A 20,891-nucleotide genomic window follows, 5' to 3' on the forward strand; every position below is an offset into this window, starting at 1 on the left:
TAAAAGTCTGACATTTTGAATGATATAAGGGAAATGAAAATAATTGCCTTCTATTTTCAATTAACTATTACCATAACCAAACCATAAAAATGTTTATTTTTTTGAAATATGAATTTTGGTAACATCCTGTATGTCTCAATGTAGCCTATTGATTAAATAAATTATAGAGGTATTTATATCATACAAAGTATGTTGTCATAAAAATAAATCTGAAAAATAAGTGATATGTGAAAATATTTTTATGATGTCTTTAAAAAGTTTATAAACTTGTATGCATAGTGTAATTTAATACTTCAGAAAATTTTGAAAAATCTCTAGAAATGTAAGGCAATATGTTAACACCAACTATTTTGTTGTGGTATTATGAATCATTTTTATTTTAGTTTTACTTTTATATATCTTTAAATATTTCTTACATAAATATGTACTTTAAAAATTAGTTGTTGTTTTTTTTTTAAGAGACAGGGTCTTGTTATGTCGTCCAGGCTAGATTTGAACTCCTGGGTTCAAGTGTTCCTCCTGAGTCAGCCTAGTGATTAGTTGTGACTAAAGACATGCACCACTGTGCCCAGCAAAAATTGAGGTTTTTTAAAAATCAAGTTTAAAAACATGTTTTTAACCCAATGAAAAATGGTATAGTTGCTTCTGAATTCATGGTACCAATAATAAAATCATTCAAAACATGTTTTTCCTTCATAAGATCTTGCAACAATAAGCTCTTGTATTTATATAAGGTTGAATAATTTTTATCAGGTTTTCGAACCAACATCCATTCAAGAACATTCAGATTTATGTAAAACCAATTTTTTTCTCTTGACAAAGATCAGTCTGTCTTGAATGACATTAAATGCCATCACTCCGGGTTCAAATTATTGTGCATTTGTTTTCTGTGGGCTTTATTTTGCCTAATCTTCAAACTGTAAATACACTTTAAAGGTTTATTAGAACTTCGTAACAAATTATTTCATTACCCTATTGAAGATACTGACGGTGGCTTTTATTTAATTTCAAGAACACAGCATTTGCTCCTCTTTTTAAATGGGAGAATGTGTTTATGATATTTAGAACTGTATGTTGACTGCATAGGCCTAGGCTTAGCAAGGTTTTTACATAGGCAATCTCAGCATGTTTCATATGGAGATTTAAAAAAATCTAAATTTTATGTGTAAAAAAACATTCTAGGGTACTGGTTTGAAGCAATAGATTTGAGTGTCACTAAAGTGGTGCAGTAATGCATTCCTGTAGCCAGTACCACTTGCGATTAAGGAGGATACTGAATATGAAGTTAAAAAATTATGTAAAATTATGGATTAGCTACATCTTTAATATTTATGTAGTATTAAGTCACTTAATGTCAAGAGAAGGCCCAATGATGAAAACATAAAGTAATAGGCTTGGAATGGTGTCTGTATGGGGAGAGATACTAAAATTTGGAAAAATAAAAAATAGATGGAAATAAGGTTATAATAAAAAAGTAATTTAAATATATATGTACACATATATAGTAAATATATATGTACACATACATATATTTTATATATATGTACACATACATATATAATAAATATATATAATACATATTTTGCCTCTCATATATCTGTAGTATATATTTTATTCTATTTTCAACTACTTTCTTTAATAAATAGTTTTCCATGACATCTCATCGTTTTAAAATTCACAATTTTTAATGTTTGTATATATAATGCCTCACCAGAAACAGAAATTGAGCCCCCTGTTGCTGGATATCCATAGTGTTTCAATTTGTAGGTAATTATAAATAATGCCATAATAAACATTTTCACACACACAGATTTGTATATATTTTCTATTATTTATTTATAATATGTCCTTAGAAATCAAATTATTGTGGGAGTTTGTATCTATTTATATCACCAAAAAATATGCACTAATTTTAGTGTGCCTTTATTGTTATCATTTTTTAATTTAACTTTTGGTCTTTTAGCACCTACAGATGCTTCATTCTTTAAGGTTTGTATGAGTTCTTCATTTTATTGTAAATTCTCTTTTTCATTCAGCTGTACATGTCTTGTGCAGTGTAACATGATTCTTACTGCATGTTGTAGGTATGCTATTTCAGACCACAAACTCAGGTATAACTTCCTTTTTCTATTTCTTTTATTTATTTATTTATTTACTTATTTATTTATTTATTTATTTATTTTTTGAGATGGAGTCTCTGTTGCCAGGCTGGAGTGCAATGGTGTGATCTCAGCTCGCTACTACCTCTGCCTCCTGGATTCAAGTGATTCTCCTGCCTCAGCCTCCTAAGTAGCTGGGACAACAGGCGTGCACCACCACACCCAGCTAATTTTTGTGTTTTTAGTAGAGACGGGATTTCACCGTGTTGGCCAGGATGGTCTCGATCTCTTGACCTCGTGATCCACCTGCCTCGGCCTCCCAAAGTTCTGGGATTACAGGCGTGAGCCACCGTGCCTGGCCTATTTTTCTGTAACACAACTTTACATTGCACTTATTTCACTTCATGGAAGAAATTAAATAATCGTCAACTCAAGGTAAACTTTACTCCCCTCACTGGCACTTCCCTCAGTAAATTCAGAGTCTTGAGTTCAGTCTACCTTGGTCTCCAAGTTTATATCCATAGAGCAATGTCAAGTCTTCTTGTCCAAATCACATAATGCCACCATTGTAATCCACTGCTTTTACCTTATAATAGGAAAGAATTCAAAAATCCTGACAACTTGATTCATGTCCTCCCTCTTGGCTTCGCCTATAAAGTTAAGCACAGGTATCCTCTAGTTTCAGATATCTCAAACTTTAAGATCATTCATCAGCATCTTACTGTATTATTTCTAACTGAACATCTCATTATTTTCATCCAGGAATTTTACGTCTCCTAAGGCAAGGGAGAAACATCCAGCTTAGTAAACAATCTTCTAAGTCTCCAAAGTATCCATAAGGTCTAGAAACTTGGGCAACTCATGCATAATATTACCAAAGACATTTTCATTTTGTAAATATATCATTAATATTATCTTTATTTCCAGACATTTGGGTATGCATGACAAGACTTCAGCTTTTGAAGTTCAAAAGTCAAGAATCAACTTTCTTTTATCTACTGGGATCTCTCTGTTAAGCTACCAAAGTGAAATAATCTAGCCTTCTGGGTTGGGGTGAGGTGGGTGGGGTGGGGGGATGAGAGAACACATTGGTTAACACTTCTCACTATTATTTTAGTATTCACAATCAATATTTATCTGTGTTCTTGAGAAATGATCAGCAAACCACTTTCAAAATATTACTTTTCTATTGAACACGTAGGATAGAAGAAGTGAATTAAGTCTAGGTGTTGACAAGAAATCTACAGATATTTAATTTTAGTTCTTGCTCTAATTCCATAGTTAGTCTGTTTTAAATATGACTTGGGTGCTTTTGTTTCTTTGGTGGCTAGAAGAGTGCCTGCCACCTAATACATGTTCAATAAATATTTGATAAAGAAATAAATGGTAGGACTGCCATTGTTGGGCCCTGTTAGACAGGCAGGATCCCCTAGGCGAAGACAAATCTAAAGGCTATTTGCAGACATGATCTAGGTAAGCATAGCTGTAAAATTGCCCAGATTTATATTCCACAGAGCCAGGATCATGGCTAAGAAAATGATGACAATAGTGAGATGGCAATAAAAATGTGAGACTGACCAGAAGGCAAAACACAACCCAATTTGGTTCAAAACTAGGACTGTAAGTGGTAAGTACACGTATATCTTTTTTTGCGTGTTGAGGGCAGCTTAAAGGATCCAAGTCAGACCTGACCTGTTCTGTGTTTTCTGGAACGCTGTGTGCTATTTTTGTATCCTCTACAAATCTATGATTCTCTCAGATTTACCACATCCTTTCTGCTATGTCCCTGTAGCTCATCTGTCATTGATGAATAATGAAGGAACATTTGAATGAATCTCCTATAATTTCTCATACGTGCAGTAGTATCTGGAGCAAATGGAAAGAAATTAGTTAAGAAATGAAAATTATGGCATTTTTGAATTCTTTGACTCTTCAATTCTCAGTCAAGTGATAGTATATTCAATCTTTTTTTCTTTCTCCTGTAGTAAGTGATAAAAGTCATTTTCATTCCATATGTCAATTGTTTTAAGTAAATACTATTGGGAAAGGTGATTTTTGAAGTTAGAAAAGTCTATTTGCTTTTATGCTAATATTGGTTAAATACTCCTTTCTCTGTTTTGTTTATTGTTTTATTAAGAATTGACTTAGAGAACTTCACTTTCATGGAAGTTTCACAAGCTTTGGCTCAGTCTATGAGTTGCATTCAATAACTTGAAAACATTCTGGTCTTTTTACTGAGACTCACAAAATTTATAAGTTAGGTCCCTACTCTCATTTCCTTGTCAACTCCTCTCTACTTAAATATGAAGATATTTTTACTTTAATACAGCAAGACCAATGTGGTCTGATCTAATATATACTATCTCTATTATTAAATACTCCAGAATTTATTTTGTGAAACAGTCTTTTTTTCTTAAACTTGCGTTTGTATTAAATACATTTCTTTCTTTTGTTTCATGCTAACTGAATGATTCTTTCTAAAATATACATGGAAATCCTATTCAAAATACATGAGTTTTTAGAAGTTTTAATCACAATTACTATAAATCAGTACATGTATAGATTTAACCTATTCCAAGTCTGCCTCCCTTTTCAGAAAATACATGAAATATAATGCGGAGGGTTTTCTACCCAAGTAAGAAGGTAGTCAACTTCAAGGAAAAGTGGAAAAGATCATCTCTAAATTTGCCAAGGGAATAATTTTTAAGAGTGCAAAAAAAGATACATTTAGTGGTATTCTTGGAGAATCATCAGGCACATTTTTATTATGATTTCAGAAGTGACCTTTTTATAACTTGAAATTAGCTTATCAAGTAAACTTTCAAGTGAATATATTTAAATTAAAAACTAAACACACACATACACACTCACAGACACAGATACACACATACGCAAATCAAAAATGAGTTCATTCTTCATCTCCTGTAGGCGTTGATGTAGATTGTGGTTGCAAAATCCAGTTATAAGAAGACTGCTGAATTTTATCAATATAGACACTATTCTAATGCTACCAGTGTTCACAAAAACATTCTGTTGCAATAGCTGTTATGATTCTAATCAAATTCTATACTTTTGTGAAATTCCATGTGGTCAAAAATTTGCATATTTTTTCTAGAATACAGTAATAAATTTCTTTCTAGAGCTGTGTTTCTGCCTATGGTACTTTATTTTTATTTTATTCTCTATGTATTATAGAGAAATGTTTAGATTTGAATGAGGGAGATATTTGTATTTTAGCTTTTGTATTCTTCATTACTATGCTTGTTATGATCCTGATTTTCATACTTTCCATGTCTGCTTTCTGGTTTAAAAAACTCACATCTGTTTTTGGCACTGGCTTTTTGTCCTTCTTGATTAATTTAATTTTAACAATATCTGTGATTTCTCTTCTATCAGTAAATAGGCCTTGTCATTTCTCAGAGAGTCTCTTGTCTGATTCTGACCTTTGGCACTTGATATAGTTGTACCAAGTATTTTTACTGCCATCCTTATTGTTGCAAATAACAGAATTTCATTTGAAGTATATTTCATAATATTTTCTATGGGCTATTTACTCATTATTCAGTTTTCGCTTTTTTCATGATCTTTATGTCAACTTCATTCTAATTAATGAATATTAATCTAATTTAATATTTTTCATTTTCCTTTGTACTCGATTTTTTCATATGTCCTCATTTGTTTATTTTATTTAGAAATAAATTCAAAAAATATTATTTTTGAATATAGTAACAAATGCAAGTAGCAAAATATGCATACACATGAGAAATGTGTTTTTTGCTCAGCTTATCTATTTATTATAAAAAGAATATGACCATGAGTTGGGGATAGAGCAAGAAGCAGTGTTTGCTTTTAATATTTTATTTTAAGTCTAGAGATTTTCTTTGATATTCCTTTCTCATCCTTATTCAGATTGGTTTCATTTTTATCAAAAGTAAAAATGGAACAGGTAATGACTAAGATTTGAAGATTCTAAAAGAACACAAATCTGGAGAACATGTGTTCCTTCTGAAGTAGAGAGCTGATTGTTGGGACTCCTGGGCGACTTATCCCTGAGCCAGGGCAGGCATAGTCCCATGATTGGAATAAAGGAAGAAACAAAGGGTCAACACAGTCAGAAAGGGTTCATGTCTCCATGGAGCCTGGCTGTGTGCAAGACAATCAAAGAAGAGGTCAGTATCTGATTTTTCATGGAGTCCCTTGTGCTACCTCATAGTATGAGACAAAAAAAATTTTTTCTTTAAATCCCTAAACAGAGAAGAAAAATTCACTGAGAGAGAAAACACCTTTAATGATAAATGAATTGACAATATTTCTGGAATTAATCTTCTTAATATTCTTAAAATTAGGTTCCAGCATTATATTTGGAGACTGCCAATGTATTTTTCAACAAAATATTTTATTGATCTATTGTGTATCAGACATTGTGACAGGAGTTTGCGAAGGTTTGCAATACTGTAATAAACCATAAAGGTGGATCCATGCTAAGAATTAAGAGAAAGAGAGGTAAGGGAGTGTTGCTTTATTCCTTGAAACCACAGTTTCTCCTGAAACATCAACAGAGTGCCTAACACATAAAAGGTGACAAACAAGTAATTTTTTTTTTTTTTTTTTTTTTTTTTTGAGACGGAGTCTCTCTCTGTTGCCCAGGCTGGAGTGCAATGGCCGGATCTCAGCTCACTGCAAGCTCCGCCTCCCGGGTTCACGCCATTCTCCTGCCTCAGCCTCCCGAGTAGCTGGGATTACAGGCACCTGCCACCACGCCCAGCTAGTTTTTTGTATTTTTTAGTAGAGACGGGGTTTCACCATGTTAGCCAGGATGGTCTCGATCTCCTGACCTCGTGATTCACCCATCTCGGCCTCCCAAAGTGCTGGGATTACAGGCTTGAGCCACCGCGCCCGGCCTGACAAACAAGTAATTATTAAATTAAACTGCTGCAGTTAAAATGGTTTTTATCCAAAAGACAGGGAATAACAAATGCTGGCAAGGACGTGGAGAAAAGGAAACCCTTGTACACTGTTGGTGGGAATGTAAATTAGTACAACTACTTTGGAGAACAGTTTGGAGGTTCCTCAAAAAATGAAAACTAGAGCTACTATATGACCCAGCAATCCCACTGTTATGTATATATCCAAAAGAAAGCAAATCAGTGTATCGAAGAGATATCTGTGGTCTCATGTTTATTGCAACACTGTTCACAATAGTTAAGACATAGAATCACTCTAAGTGCCCATCAGCAGATCAATGGCTAAATAAAATGTGTTATATATAAATATATATTCAAAATATGTTGATGATGTGATAAATTATGTGTGTATACACACATACAAACACACACACCCACACAATGGAGTACTCTTCAGCCACAAAATGAATGAAATTCTGTCATTTGCAACAACATGGATGGCAGTAAAGGACATTATATTAAATGAAATAAGTCAGGTGCAGAAAGATAAGTTTCACAGGTTCTCCCTCCTAAGTGGGAGTTTAAAAATAATTGAACTCCTAGAGAGAGAAAGTAGAACAATAGTCACCAGAGGCTAGGAAGGATAGTGGGGAACAGGGGATAAAGAGGGGACAGTTAATGGATATAAAAGTACAGTTAGATAGAAGGAATAAGATCTAGTAGTCAGTAGCACAATAGGGTAACTATAGTTAACAATAATTTATTGTATATTTTCAAATAACTACAACAGTGGAATTGGAATGTCCCTAATACAAAGAAATAATAAATGCTTGAGGTGATGAATATCCTAATTACCTTGATTTGATCATTACACATTGTATGTTTGTATCAAAGTATGACATGTACCCCATATATACATACACTTATATTGTATATGTAAAAATTAAAAATAAAAGAATTTAAAAATCCATAAATTAATCGTTGCATATTTTATCAGAAAACATTATTTAGAGGATCTGTCTCTTTCTCTCTGTCTCCAAACTTTCTTTTTGGAAAGTTTAACAGTGTTTCCTGGTGCCCTTAAGACCTCAGAATTTTTCCCTCTGGCTTCTGTTGAATAAGAGTTTACCGTGTCCCTGATTTGGATACTTGTAAGATCTGGATATGGAAGAGCCTCCTCAGGTGAGTGTACAGTCCTCTTTGCCTTAGGTTTGAAGGCTTTTTGGATTTGTAGTTTTATACTCCCTTAAATCATTTTTTAAGAGTATGTAGGTTAACTTTACATTTTATTCTTATTTATTCATTTTAAATGCATTGAATAAATGTTTATTTGGTACTACCTATGAGCCAGACTCTGCAAGATTCCGGGGAAACAACAATGAGAATACACCAACATTGTCCCTTGCTGCATGCCAGGGAACTTACAAGCTAGTCAAGGAGAAGACGTGATTCAAATGATTGAAGGAGACCTTGAATCAGGAGCGTTCCTATTTTCTTCACTGTTATATTCTCAGTGCATAGGAGGGTATTGAGCAGCCAAATAATTGCTATAAGTCCATGTTTACTGAATGAAAAAAGGAATAGGATAGGATTTTGTTAGAACACATTAGAAAAGAAAGAAGAGGAAGAACAGGAGGAAGAAAAAGAAAGAAGAGGAACAGGAGAAGGAACAGAAGAAAACAACTTGGACTAGAAGGTTTTTATTTGTTTTGTTTTTCCTGATGATTTGCAAAAGACTTTCTTGAACAAGTGACACTTGAGGTGAGATCTGAAAGACTGACAGGGGATTGTGGAGGTAGGGGAAAAGAGTGCTCCAAACAGAGGGAATAGTATGTTCAAAGGCCCTGTGGTTGGAAAGGGCCTCCAACGGAATGGTGGTTGCTATGGTGAGGCTGCAGGGAGTTGGATGAAAAGGTGCTTAATGTGGCTCTAGAGATTGCCAGCCATGTCAGACCTTACTGGCTGTACTTTGGAATTTTGTTTGTATCCTGAAAGCAATGAAAGCAATGAAAACAATAAAAGACTCTATTTCTTTTAACAGTTCAACAGTCTGGTTGCCAGTTATTGGGTCTGGTATATTACGTAATTCATATTTACTAATTTAGTCATATTTACTAAAGGATGTGAGGACTATTACACAGTTGTGAACCCTTCAAGCCAGAGAATTTTCTCAATTGTTAAATATTTGAAAACAGATTGTAATAAAAGTAAAGGACATTGTCATAAAGGCAAGTAAAATATTGTCATAAAAGACTGGAATCTAAATGCTTTTACTATTAACATAATTTGCCTTTCGGACTACTTTAAACGGTATTTATTAGCACCAAATAGAAAAGCATAAGAAGCCCGATTTTCTCTGTTCTCATATATTTTCAAATTATCATATATATTACACATAAAAGAACTCATCTATAATGATAGGTGTATGTTTTTCAAATGCTACAAATTTAAGAAGATAATTGCACTTTTCAGATCCTATCGCTTGCTTCAGCAACATTCCAATGGCCCCAGAGAAAACATGGTCAGTACTACAGGTGACTGCTGCTTTCAGTTACAGTTCCCAAATCTGCAGTGACTTGGCCCGGTATGCACCAACTGTGCCTGTGCCTGTGTCTGCAAATATCCCCAACTCCCCTCTTCCCTCCAGGCAGTCCCTGTTGAATCGAAAACCCCTCTATTGCTTCACTCTTCAGCACACTGGAACGCCCCTATGTCCCACTCATAAAACAGTCAGAGCGGTGCACTCCTCTTTCTCTTCCTGCTTTTCCTGCTTATCTATAGGCTCCTGGAGGACAGAGATACCTGGACCTCTGTCCTGTCATTTAACTCTGTGATTTGGAGCAAGTTGTAAAGCCTCTTTTAGCCTCTGTTTCATTGTCTGTAAAATAATAACAAAAATACTTCTGTAGAGCATGCATATGCCAGCAATTGTATCTGTTCCTCACAACATCCCTCCGAGGGAGGCACTGATATGATTTCCATTTCAGAGATGGAAAAATCTGACATAGTGAGAGGTGATTTAATCCGCCCAGGGCTAGATAGCTAATAAGTGGTAGTTGAAAGCATGGTAGCTGGCACTAAGGCTACACTATTAGCTTCTTCGCTATGCAGGTATTACCTATCATATGATCAAAGAACCCTTCCTTTGACTGGATTTTTTTTTTTTTTTTTTTTGAGATGGAGTCTCACCCTGTTGCCCAGGCTGGAGTGCAATGGCTCACTCTCAGCTCACTGCAACCTCCTCCTTCCAGGTTTAAATGATTCTCCTGCCTCAGCCTCCAGAGTAGCTGGCATTACAGGCATGTGCCACCATGCTAGGCTAATTTTGTGTTTTTAGTAGAGAGAGAGTTTTTCACCATGTTGGCCAGGCTGGTCTCAACTCCTGACCTCTTAATCCCCTTGCCTCAGTCTCCCAAAGTGCTGGGATTACAGGCATGAGTCAGCATACCCCGACTTTACTGGATTTTTATGAGATTATTTTTATGAAAAGTTTCACACAATGCCAGGCACAAAATCAACTCTCAATAAAAATTATTTATATTAATTTTCAACTAAATTTAATTTTTCGTATTTTCAGAGGAAGAGACTAGAGAATTTATAAAAAGTTTTTCTTCTGATCTGTGCCTTTTATTCTTTTTTAAGTACTTTAACCTTAATACAATTAAATAAATGAAAAGCTATAAGCAAAATTATTGTGTTGTATTTTGTTTTTGTTTTTCTTCAGAGCCTCACACTATTTCTATGACTGAAAACTACATTCTGTGTAAATGTAAGTTTCCTTCTGAATGCATTACAAGTGGAACTGACTTTTCCAATTACCTACTCAATTGACCTGGTACAAAGAAGGTTAAAGTTCCCACCTAATATATGATCATTAAACCTTTTCATGTAGCTTTTCAGACAAGGCAGTCTGGGAAAATTCAGAGACAACATCATTTTTGGTGCCAGACTGATAAAGCATTTAGCATTTGTCAGTTTTAGGAGAAAGAGACATGTTGATATATTAATTAGACATAATCCCTCTCTTTGGACAAAATGGATTCGTTCTGTTTTTTTTTTAAAGTCTGGTAATTAAAGGTACATGTAAGCTCAGACAATCTAAAAAACCTTCTAAATAATACTAGAGCTTGGAAATAATATATATCTTATGTATACATACACACATATATATTTGGGAAACTCGCACAATATTTTGCGCCATCACATTGTTCATTTCAAGACTGATAATTTCACCAAGGATGATTTCCAATGCCTAGTACCAGTTAAGGTAAATTAAGAAAAGAAGTTTTTGAAAAAAAAATCACTTACCTAGGAAATCAACTTCTTAGCTGCCACACGCCTCTTCGACTTTGTAAACATTTTTTTTTTTTTTTTTGCCAATTTCCGAAATGTTGCAAAAACAAACAGTGGTAAATCCAATAATTGTTCTGCAAGATTTGGGTCTTAGTTGAAATCAATCATGTAGGCCATTTATCTCCTCTTTTTCCTTCCCTCCCCCACCACCAGACTGGTGTGGGCTGGTGACATGAATGGCGTTCAGCCACATGTGTTTCAGTTTGGGGATCCTTAACCATAATTGATGAAAGACTGTTTTCTTTTCCTTTAAGACAGATAAACAGCATGCTTTAGGAACTGTGGATCACATCAGTTTATGTGAAAAGAACTTTAATTTCCATATTTTAAATATTTTACAAGTCTTAAAAACACTGAGTTCTATGCGTAAGTATTCAGAGATAGCAAATGTCAGTATTTCATAGTTCAGAAAAAGACTGATCCATTTTTGTCAGTTTAGAGACTTACCTATTGCAAACATAACATATATGCTTTATAGTGTATTATTTTATTATGTAAGACTAAAATGCTTAGGAAACCTGCATTTTTGTTAACTTACACTTCGGTGTAAATCAAACTAGATTTGGTTTCTTAATTTATTTCCCTTGATAGAAGTAAAAAAGAAATTTTTGTTTGTGTCCCAGGATTTTTCTGCAGAGTATCTGATTTAAGTGTATATAGATGGTGGAAATTTAGGTTTAATTTTAGCAATTCAAAGTAGTTGTTGTTATTATCTCTGTCTCTCTGTTTGTCTCTCCCTCTCTCTTCATGTATCTGTCAGAGAAGAAAACTGAGGCATAGAACATTTGGGAATGCATCTAAGACTACACATCTAGAATAGCAGAGGAGGGTTAAAACCCAAATTTCCTATCTTTGATTAACACTGTTTTAATTGTAAAATAATCACATATTTATTTAATTATAATTAACTTAATAATTTGAACTCGTGAACAAAGTACAGATTATGGCATTTCCTTATGTTTAAAGTCTTCATTTAAAACACATATTGGTGCCTTTGTTGGTTACATTAGGTAGCAACATTCACATGGTAATTAGATGTAATATTTAATTACATCACAGAACGTATCATTATTTCTCTTCATTTTGAAGGGCAAAATCCCTCTTTCTGACTTTAGAAATAGGACTTGGAAACGAGGGGCAAAATACCTTGGACTATTATCTTTGACTTTCATTAAATTTTGCAGACCTCAGGATATTGTGTGCCAAAGTGCTATGAAATATTTTATTAAGAATAGTCACAGCATATATTCGTGTTCATGTTAGCTTTGTATTCATTTGTTGGCATTATAGAGTGCAAATACTTGGAGAAGCTGCATATGTGCTAAACTAGCTGTGAGTCATGAATCCTCCTAACTCTTGATCTCATCAGGACTTGTCTTATCAAAGTCAGTGGGAGTAGAGATTGTGCATCCCCTCCCACGTGCATTCAGACACGCAGGGCTAGTTTTCTTGGCACTGCTGATGCCCAAGATAAGAGTTGATGGTGAAAGCTTGTGGCTATTCTGTGCTTTCTGGGGAAAAACATTGTAATGTGTTACACCCAACATCCACTTCTAGTGACGTCAAGATACACAGCTTTCTGTTAGAAGCAGGCTGTTACTAGTGCAGTTCAGATTTGGTCTAAAGACTTGATCACGTTACATTCTTATTCTAATAAGAATATTTCAATTTGAATATTCTAATTCTTAAGACTACTTAAAAAGAATCCTGACACAACTCAAATGACTCAAGACTATCTCTAATGTCCCAGTGTTCCACATTTTCAACTGGTTCAGTATTAGGAATTGATACCCAGCCAGAAATGTTCAATGATTAGCTCTTTGTAAACTACACTGAAAGAGATCTTTAGCTTTACTGTACATGTTTACAATGTTTTCTTTTGCCAATTGGAGGAGACACCGGAGCTTAGGATAGACTCATGCACAGGGTTTAGAGGATGTCAGACAAAATGATTTTTATTGAGGAAGGGTCAAGCTGTGTTTTTCGTTGTGTCACACTATACAATATGAGGGCCATGTTATAAAAATTCAGAGCTCCCACAAGAAGGCAAAGGCTAAAAATGGTGATTTAAGACTACATTATCCTGTTTCTAATTCCTTTTCTTTCTTCCTGCGGAAATGTGATTGCAGAAGCTGGGAGAAGGGATTGGAGTGTGGGCTTCTATATCTGTCTTGAAGAGAGTCGTAAAGCCTGTTTTACGAGTCTGTCTCTAGCCTCGTTCTACTTTCCCAAATTAAAGGAGACAATATGACAATCTCACCAAGCTCTGATCTTACATCTTAATTTGCAAACTCGGCAGCAATATCAGTGCCTGGTTTAAGTGGCTCAGACAAAACAGTGTTGAAATTGACTTATCCTTAGAAATTCAGCAAAATGTCCTCTGTACTGACTCAAAGCCATTTTTTTTTTTTAAAAAAAGCAACGTACAACATTACAAATTTATTTTTATTTTTTATTCATTATTTCCTAAAATTGACATACTTAAAGTCAATTTCTTAGTTTTACAAATGTACTGTAAGATGGTAACAATGGGAGGAACTTGGTGAAAGGAACTCTATGTACTCTATTTACAACATTTCTGTAAATCTACAACTAGTCTAAAATAAATGGATGTACTGTTAATAACTACATTGTTCTTTTCCAGATAAAATTATAATGGGATAGCCTGAAGACTGGGAGAAAATATGAAGTTTTCTTTTTTTTTTTTTTCCTGTTTATGAATTAACAAAGTTTTCAGGGTGTCATGGTTTTATCTGTTTCGGTGATTTTAAGAACTAAGGGCATTTTTGTTTCTTAGCATGTGCCAGGCAAGAGGACTTTATGAACTTGTCTGAAGCATTTTCACCAACTGTTTGTTTATAGTCAAGCCAAACAACCCTTCACGTACTATATGAAGCCCCCTTCACCTACACCCATTTTGTCAGAGAACTGAGACTAAACCACCAACAGCGTACCTTGAGTATAGCTTCAAAGGACCACCCACTTCTGGGGGCGAGAGAGGCTAATTCCACCTCTCTGTCAGGCCCATTTTAAGCCTTAGGAAAACAAGGATTTCATTTAAACCTTCCCAAACTAGGGAGCATTTATTAACAGCTATGGTTCTAATATTTGGAACAAAGTCAAGATCAAACCTTAGTACTATCCCAGCAGAAGAAAATTAGAATTAGTAGTTAATCTCACTGAAAATCTTTTCAGTGAGAAAAAAAAAAATATGTGTGAGCTTTAACTACAATGATTCTCTGGCTAATGAGATGCCATTGATCATGTGGAGAGGAAAGTAATATCCTTTGACATATAAAACTGCATACAGTGGTTATGGAATCTCAATCTATTCCTTTGCTAGAGTGAAACATACTAATGAAAACAACAACAAAAAAATGCCTTAACCTGTAAAAAGAAACTAAATTTATTGAGAAGAGTTTGCAAATCACAGTTAATTGAGTCTCAGATGAAACTTCAAATAAAGGAAATAATGTGGTAATTGGGCCCCTGATCTAATATAATAGACTTGTTGGCATACATTATGGGTTTGCTATCTTTTAAGAGTATTAAATCATTGTACAAAAACATTGCCAAAAAAACTCTTCATTTCCTTTTAGTGACTTCTTACTGCCCTCAGTGGAAGTTTAATAGAAAAGGAAGGACATGATGTAGTTTTAATGACAGGAAACCCATGGCCTTCCAAATGAATAAATTCCATCACTAGCTGCCACAAAGTGTGCTAATTATTTCCTTCGATAAATTAAAAGCTGTAAAAGTCCAAAGTATATAAGCATGTGGTTTACAGTTATAATCAACCTGTCTGCATTATTGAAAGTTCATATTATCTTCACTATTTAATAAAGCATTACATTTTTATTCCAACAAATTATATAGAAAGCATGTATAGAAAGCATTAAATTTTTGCTGATCTGACAAATGATTAAATAACTAAACTTTGTGTTCCTGACCTTTAAGATGCTAAAATCAAGTATTGACTTATTCCCCTAACATTAAACCTTGAAGATGAAGATGAAGACCATTATGAAATGATGAAACAAGCCAAATCAAAAGCCAATAATATCCAAAATGTGTACAGGAATTAGAATGTTATACTTGATTTTTATTATTTTATTTTTAATATCAGCTAAATCACTTGAGAGTGAAATACAGCAGTTCAATCATTCAACAAAATTTATGTACCCCATGTGCTCTGTGTGAATTAATTTGTTAATTCCACAATCATTTATTTAACATATACCATGTGTTCTGGGGGGTACAATAGTAGTAAAAATGGATTCCGTTCTTGTCTTCATAGAGCTTGCAATATAGTGGGAGAGCCATCAATCTAGTGATTGTACAATCATCAACCTGGAAATGTGACAGGGAGGTTTATGGTTTGATGAAAGCTTACTGACTACAGAAGCACTGTCCTAGTCAGTCACAGAGGTTAGGCTTCCCTGATGAAAGCGGGTTCAAATTGAAGTATGAACAATGAGCTAAAGAGAACAAGGAGAATTCCAGGCAGAGGTACAGGCATACGTGAAAGGCTTTGTGGTGAGACTGAGAGAAGGTCCATGTGGCATCAGGACAGGAGATGAAGTGAGTCAGAGCCCAGCTTGCTTACTCAGTGTCTCTGTGCACCTTTTTCTCAAAGTGGGTGCAGACTGCACCAGGGCACATGGATTGTTGAATGCCATGTGGGCTGTACTTCGGCCCCATCACCTCCTTGGCTGAGTGCTCAAATGCATGACCTTCACATTGTACATGGCAGCCACAGGGAAAGTGGAGCAAGGTAATGTAACAGTAAAGAGGTTGGTAGAGCTCAAGTGATGTGAGACCTTCCAATTTTGTAGCAAATAAAAAACAGTGGCTTCTACTAAGTTTAATCCTATTAAAATAATCCATCTTACTTTAATTTTGTACAATTTCTAATATTTCTCCAGTTTCACCTCTAAGCTTTTCAACTAAGCAGAATAAAGCGTCTCACTGTAGTCATCTTATTTTGTGCTTTGCCTTGTTTTTGCATTCAAGAATGATATCTGTCGTGTTCTCAGCCATTTATTCTAACTCCATTTAGACTGGTGAAAATGAAAAAAAAAAAACATTTAGTGTAACTTATCAGATATATGCAGTTAAATCAAGGTTTCATACCTTACAAGAAGGTGCTATGGTTCTGCTAGAATTTAAATTACTTGGTAACGTTTTACAAAATAACTGATAATAGTTTCATTCTTTCATTCCTTCAATTTTTAGAAATTCTTAAAAATTCATCCAGCATGTACTTTACCAGGTACTCTAAGAAGGGCTTAGGAGACCCAAGGAATGCATCCAAGGCCCTGTCCTCAAAGTACTCACTCACTACGGGAGATGGTCACACTAACAGGTGACTAAGAGACAGAGACCCATGGGCAGTAGAACCCCGACAGAGTATCTTAATTCAGGGGGCCAGAGAAGACGTTCCAGGCAGAAACTGTAAGGATCCCTAAGAGCAAACCGAGCAAAGAATAGAAGAAGAGTCTTGCAGGCTGAGGGACTGCAGGAACAAAATTAGGGGATGGGAAAAACATGTTGCTGGAGTGTAAGTGTAAGAACGAGAGAAGCAAGAGCTGAGAGCAGAGTGCTGGGAGGGGCCAGATCAAGGGGTTTGAACATCAAGAATCTTCAATTTAATTTTGTTGGTGAAAGGGAGCTATTGAAGACTCTTGCTTCTTTTGGAATCCTCCTAGAAAGGCCTTATCTGGGGTCTAGGCCTCAAATTAGACAGTTTTTCTTTACACTTGTGCCAAGCATCCAGTTGTTTCATAAATGTTTCTCAGAACCACACAATCTGAACATGGTGGGAAGACCGTTTAGTAACTCAGTTTAGTAGAGATTTATAGTTTCAATATATCACTGGGATGTATAGATGGAAGAAAAGTTTGGGAGGGCCAGAACTCCAGGCACACATACCAATTAGGGAGCAATTGCAATGGTTTAGGTAAGAGTCAATAAGAACAATTAAGATTCTCTCAGTGCTGGAGAGAAGACAAAAACTTTTAAGAGGAATTTAGGAGGTAACCAAGAATAAACTTCATGCTTAATTGAACATTTGGAGGAAAGTGGGAGGAAGAAATCAAGGATGACTCCTAGGCCTCTGTCTTGGACAATGTAATAGAATATGGAAAAATCAGAAGAGATAAAGATATTGACAGCACTAAAGCATTCATAAATTGAGTTAGGAAAAAAATTTAGGTGCAACAAAAACTTTCAATAAATGTAAACTTCATTGCTATCCACGTGAAATGGCACTTACTGAACTTGTAATTGTCCAGGATGCTGGTAACAAGAACCCTCTCTGGCAAAATGGTGCAAGTCTCACAATGCTCAGGTGAGCAGCTTCTTGGTGTTGCCCAAGACAAACTCTTCCTGGACAGATGCGTGCATTTTCTCTTATTCTATCTATATGTTGTTTCTTGTAATTTTAGATACTTACTAATCTCGCCCAACCTCCACATCCCTGCTTTCCCTTGCTCCACTCTAAATAAACCTAATCCTTTTAACTTTTACTCAGAGACCTTAGTTTGCAAACTATGAATCATTTTGCTTCTTCTCTTGGGATCCCATCCAGGGAGCCCATACTTCATATTTAAGCCTTCAGATCAGACACATTTCTCTATGACTGCGCCTTGAATGCTGTAGGTGTTTGATAAGTTTTTTTTTTTTTTTTCCAAAATGATAAAATCCTAAGGATGGTGGGAAGACTGTCTAGTAACTCCCACTTGCTAAAATCCTAGTTATTTCACTTTATTATCAACACATTTTTAAACATCAACATGGCATTGGTGACTCATGTATGATCCTCTGTAATTCTGTCTTTTGTTTATGCTGTATTTGCCTGTGACCATGACTTTAACATCATTTCTGTATGGTTTGCTTTTCCTTTTTTCACTTGTTCTGATTAAATTTTTATTTCCGTTAATTCTGTTTATTTTCAAGGTCATTTAAAAGTATAATTATCTTTTCTAAGTTGCTAAGGTTGGAAAAGATAATTCAGCTTGGTGCCACTAGTAACTTAATGAGCTCCTCCTAAAATTCATCTGTGTCATTAAAGATGTTACTAAATACTTCTGACCCAGGATCATTCCTTTGAAAAAGCATTCACGTCCTTTAAGCTGAAATTTTATCATTGATAATTGACTCTTCTTGAATATTTTCTAACAAATTTGTATTCTCATCTAGTAGCAAAAGAGTTTAAATAATAGCTAATAATACAATAACATATGCCGGTGTACTATTATGCTTACAAAACTTTTTCTCCATCCCGTATTACTTAATTTGCTGGTTAGATATCCCTGTGAGACAGGAAGAAGAGAAGTTATCTTTAGTGCTATTTCAAAGGTATGGAAGCTGAGTCTCAGAATAAGTGACTTAACAAGGTCACTCAGCCAGCAATTAGTAGAACCAGCTCTGAAGTGTGTATCTTCTGACTTCAAAGCCAATGTCCTTGCTACTCTACCATGTTGAACTGTTCCATTTGTATATTAATATGTGGCTTCATCTAAATTGAAAGCTTTATTAAAAATTGCTGACAAATCTCTTCCAAAGTTGATTTCACCAGCCTTTTAAAAAAATATTTTAAATTTTTAAAATTTTTATATTTTATTTATTTATTTTTTAACTTTAAGTTCCAGGATACATGTGCAGAATGTGCAGGTTTGTTACATAGGTATATGCTGTGCTACAGCGGTTTGCTGGACCTATCAACTCACCACCTGGGTTTTAAGCCCCTCATGCATTAGCTATTTGTTCTGCTTCTCCCCCGTCCCTCACCCTCCTTCCATCAGGCTCCGGTGTGTGTTCCCCTCCCTGTGTCCATGTGTTCTCATTGTTCAACTTCCACTTATAAGTGAGAAGATGTGGTGTTTGGTTTCCTGTTCCTGTGTTAATTTGCTGAGGATGATGACTTCCAACTTCATCCATGTCCCTGCAAAGAAAATGATATCATTGCTTTTTATGGCTGCATACTATTCCATGGTGTATATGTTTCAAATTTTCTTATTCGGTCTATGATTGATGGGCATTTCGGTTCGTTCCATGTCTTTGCTATTGTGAATAGTGCTGCAACAAACATACATGTGCATGTATCTTTATAATAGAATGATTTACATTCCTTTGGCCATATCCCCAGTTATGGGATTGCTGGGTCAAATGGTATTTCTGGTTCTAAATCGTTGGGGAATTGCCACACTGTCTTCCACAATGGTTGAATTAATTTACATTCCCACCAAATAATGCAAAACTCTTCCTATTTCTCCACAGCTTCGCCAATATCTGTTGTTTCTTGACTTTTTAAAAATTGCCATTCTGACTGGTGTGAGATGGTATATCATTGTGGTTTTGACTTGCATTTCTCTAATAATCAGTGCTGTTGAGCTTTTTTTCATATGTTTGTTGGCTGCATAAATGTCTTCTTTTGAGAAATATCTGTTCATATCCCTGGCCCACTTTTTGATGACGTTGCTTTTTTTCTTGTAAATTTGTTTAAGTTCCTTATAAATTCTGAATATTAGACCTTTGTCTGATGAGTAAATTGCAAAAATTTTCTCCCATTCTGTAGGCTGTCTGTTCGCTCTGTAGATAGTCTCTTTTGCTGTGCAGAAGTTCTTTCGTTTAATTAGATCCCATTTGTCAATTTTAGCTTTCGTTGCAATTGCTTCTGGTGATTTCATCATAAAACCTTTGCCTATGCATATGCCCTGAATGGTATTGCCTACATTTTCTTCTAGGGTTTTTATGGTTTTGGGCTTTACATTTACGTCTTTATCCATCTTGAGTGAATTTTTTTACAAGGTATAAGGAAGGGGTGCAGTTTCAGTTTTCTGCATAAGGCTAGCCAGTTTTCCCAGTACCATTTATTAAATAGGGAATCCTTTCCCCATTGCTTGTTTTTGTCAGGTTTGTTGAAGATCAGATCATTGTAGATAGGTGGCCCTATTTCTGAGGTCTCCATTTTGTTTCATTGGTCTGTATGTCTGTTTTGGTACCAGTACCATGCTGTTTTGGTTACTGTAGCCTTGTAGTATAATTTGAAGTCAGGTACTGTGATGGCTCCAGCTTTGTTCCTTTTGCTTAGGATTGTCTTGGCTATACAGGCTTTTTTGTTGTTGTTGTTCCATATGAATTTTAAAGAAGTTTTTTCTAACTCTGTGAAGAATATCAGTGATAGTTTGATGGGATAGCATTGAATCTATAAATTACTTTGGGCAGTATGGCCATTTTCACAATATTGATTCTTCCTATCCTTAAGGATGGAATGTTTTTCTATTTGTTTGTGTCATCTCTGATTTCCTTGAGAAGTGGTTTGTCGTTCTCCTTAAAGAGGTCCTTCACATCTTTTATTAGCTTTATTCCTAGGTATTTTATTCATTCTGTAGCAATTGTGAATGGGAGTTCATTCATAATTTGGCTCCCTTCTTGTCTATTGGTGTATAGGAATGCTTGTGATTTTTGCACATTGACTTTGTATCCTGAGACTTTGTTGAAGTTGCTTATCAGCATAAGGAGTTTTGGGGCT

The sequence above is a fragment of the Chlorocebus sabaeus genome, chromosome 7 (assembly GCF_047675955.1).
Source record: "Chlorocebus sabaeus isolate Y175 chromosome 7, mChlSab1.0.hap1, whole genome shotgun sequence".
Classification (NCBI taxonomy): Eukaryota; Metazoa; Chordata; class Mammalia; order Primates; family Cercopithecidae; genus Chlorocebus; species Chlorocebus sabaeus.